This window comes from Protobothrops mucrosquamatus, unplaced genomic scaffold (assembly GCF_001527695.2).
Source record: "Protobothrops mucrosquamatus isolate PMUCROS unplaced genomic scaffold, P.Mucros_1.0 scaffold2267, whole genome shotgun sequence".
Lineage (NCBI taxonomy): Eukaryota > Metazoa > Chordata > Lepidosauria > Squamata > Viperidae > Protobothrops > Protobothrops mucrosquamatus.
Genome location: NW_015388356.1, coordinates 162,142 through 165,613, shown reverse-complemented (window position 1 = coordinate 165,613; position 3,472 = coordinate 162,142). Strand labels below are relative to the sequence as shown.

Sequence of the window (3,472 nt, the reverse complement as noted above, 5' to 3'; positions counted from 1 at the left end):
TCTGCCATCTTGCTCTTCCCTTGCATATTATAATTCCCTCCACCTTGACTAAAGTCCCAGTTCCAGCTGAAGAAAAGCAGCCCCAAAGCATCATGCTGCCACCACCATGCTTCACTGTGGGTATGGTTTACTTTTGGTGATGCTCAGTGTTGTTTTTGCCCCAAACATGCTTTTTCAAATGATAGCCAAAAAGTTCAACCTTGGTCTCATCAGACCATAACACGTTTCCCCACATGCTTTTGTCAGACTTGATATAGGTTTTTGTAAAAGTAGCCAAGCTTGGATGTTTTTCTTTGTAAGAAAAGGCTTCTGTCTTGCCACCCTACCCCACAGCCCAGACCTATGAAGAATATGGGAGATTGTTGTCACATGTAGTACACAACCAGTACTTGCCAGAAATTCTTGCATCTCCTTTAATGTTGCTGTAGGCCTCTTGGCAACCTCTTGGACCAGTTTTCTTCTTTTTTCATCAATTTTGGAGGTACATCCAGTTCTTGGGTAATGTCACTATTGTGCCATAGTTTCTCCACTTGTTGATGACTGTCTTCATTGTGTTCTGCAGTATATCCAATGCCTTGGAAATTTTTTGTACCCTTCTCCTGACTGATGCCTTCCAATATTGAGATTCCATTGATGCTTTATAAGCGCTTTGCAGACCATGGCTTTTGCTGTTAAGAGGCAACTGAGTAAATGTCAGAACAATGCAACTGGAACAGCTGGTTTATATGGGCTTGATTAGAGTCACTTTAATTGATGGCAGGTGTGTACTGAGTACTATTGAACATCAGTTTGAATGTGCTTGGTTAATTCTGAACACAGCCACATCTCCGAGACCGCCTTCTGCCACAGATTTCCTCTCACAGACCAGTACGCTCCCACAGAGCGGGCCTCCTCAGGGTGCCGTCGGCCAAGCAGTGTCGGCTGGCGACCCCCAGGGGGAGGGCCTTCTCTGTGGGTGCCCCCACCCTCTGGAACGAACTACCCCCCGAGATCCGGACGATTCCGGATCTCCTATCTTTTCNTAGGGAGAATTTTAAATAGGGACAATTTTAATTTTAATTAGAATTTTAATGGTAACACAGCGGTAAATATTTGTTTTTAATTGGTTTTTATTGGGGATAGTGTTTGTATCGTTTTAATATGCTGTAAGCCGCCCTGAGTCCTGTTGGGAGAAGGGCGGCATATAAGTTTAATAAAATAAATAAATAAATAAATAAATAAGAGGGTGTGCACATTTATGCAATCACATTGTTGTATATTATTGTTATTTCCCCCCTAAAAGATTTCAGATTGTATTTCAATTGAATTGTACAGCTTATATTTTATATTAAAGGTGGAAAAAAGTCTGAAGTGATTTATCTTGGTCTGATTTTTGTTTTTTACATCTCCCAAAAAAAGTTTAACAGTGGTTAAACCTTTTGTAGACTTTTTATATTTGTTGTAGGCTGTTCAGCATAGACATTTTTGTTGATAATTGTATGCTGTCAGATTGAGGAAAATGTGAAGGAACAGTTCTTTATGGACAAGTGTGGACAGTGATAAGTCCCTTTATGTTAGATTCCTCATGTCCCGTCCCCCCCTTTGTGGAAGGTCCCTTTTTCTCTCATTGTGTTTTGGGGCTATCCATAAGTGTGCACAATATAAAAAGAGCTGTGAGTAACATGTTGCAAATAAGCAGAAATAGTATAGTATAGTATTAGTATACTGACTAACGTGAGGTACTGTGTGACCAGAGGAAATATTTACCTAACATTACAGATGATTCTTAAATTTAGGTCAAGGATTTTTATTTTGAGCACTGTTTAGGGCAGACTTTGAACATGTTTTAAATTTCTTTTTGCATTTTTAAGCAAGATTATTTGTCAGCAATTTAAGAGGAAACTTAATAGGATGCAAACTACAGAAATGTATTTGTGTGTTTTCTTTCCCAGGGATATCATGTCAATTTATAAGGAGCCACCTCCTGGAATGTTTGTCGTGCCTGACCCCCATGATATGACCAAGGTAGGTGGTATTGAAATGTTTGCTGTGTAGTTCTACCAAAAGGTTTTTCTAACCATTTTAGAAAGAAGTAGTTCATAATATAATGACTTGGCATATATGCACTTGACGTTATTGGAGAAACCACTATAAGCAACTAAGTGCGATTAATTGCTAGCAATACAAATGTTTTCACCTTAAGAAACTTTTCAGTACTGGACAGCTCATACTGTGTTTATATTGAGAAATTAGTTGAAATGAGAAAAAACAAAGGTAGTGGTGATATCTTAAAAAGCAGTATATAACCATTGGATTGCTATTCCTAATATTTTTATGTTCTGTGGATTACTGTATGAAATAAAAGGCACAGGCTCTGCCTTTCAGGCTTGCAGTCAAAAAGACAGAAGGTTAGGAAAATGATGAGGAGATGAAATTGTTAAAAGTTGTTCACATAGAAACAGAACTGGGCTAATTTTTCCTTTGCTATTGATCTTTAGGCAGACATCCTTAGTCCTGTAGACTTGATTTTTCAGTTACAAAATATTGTGTTTATGAAAGAAAAGACTGAGGCATGAACATAGCTTTTTTTTAAATGCATGAATGTGTCAAACCTACAGAGACTTCCTTTGATTTGAGTCCCTTACAGAAGAGAAAAAAATTCTACATCTCATCTAAGTTGTATGTTATTCATATATGCATATATTTGGGTCTGTTTACCTAGTTCTCTTATTTTAGCTGTGGGTTAGCCAGGTTAAGCCATTTGACTGATCAAATTTTATCAAGTGTTCTAACCACTGCCATTGGAACTGCAAAGAAAATAATCTGTGAATCTGGTTAACTTGGAATAATAAATATATAAAATAAAATAAAACAGGTAGTGGTAAATATGAGTCAAGATCATTGATTTATTGCAATTGTATTCTGCCTTTCAGTCCAAAAGCTCTTCAGAGTGCATAGTCTCCTACCCATTTTTCCCCTCAAAACTGCCCTATGAGGGAAATTTGGCCAACAGTGTTTAATGAGCCTATATTTCCTAATAAGATCATGGTTGAATGAGAATTGAAAAGTTGTTACAGTCCATTGTTTTAAGCACTGGACATTGAGTTTCAGCTCTGGTGGCAGTATTCTTGTCTGGGCATGCCTGCAGTTATAACAGATGGCTAGTAAAAATGTTTTTGCTGCATCTCTGGATTTTCCCCTAAATGCTGTAGGACTAAGGGAAGGCAGCAAGCCTCAGTCTAACCTTTGCTAACTATATTTTTTTAAAGTTGTCATTCACACAATGATATTTTTAGTACATACAGGTGAAACTCGAAAAATTAGAATATCGTGCAAAAGTTCATTTATTTCAGTAATGCAACTTAAAAGGTGAACCTAATATATGAGATAGACTCATTACATGCAAAGCAAGATAGTTCAAGCCGTGATGTGTCATAACTGTGATGATTATGGCTTACAGCTCATGAAAACCCCAAATCCACAATCTCAGAAA

At 37.5% G+C, this 3,472-nt stretch overlaps 1 long non-coding RNA gene across 1 annotated transcript in view; it reads left to right on the top strand.

Moving 5' to 3' along the window:
- The first annotated feature begins 1,985 nt into the window (after window positions 1-1,985).
- The window catches only part of LOC107295207, a 17,905-nt gene continuing 16,418 nt past the window's right edge, over window positions 1,986-3,472 (top strand). The window contains exon 1 of the long non-coding RNA XR_001549054.1: window positions 1,986-2,004. This is a non-coding gene — a long non-coding RNA (uncharacterized LOC107295207). The remainder of the gene's footprint in view (window positions 2,005-3,472) is intronic.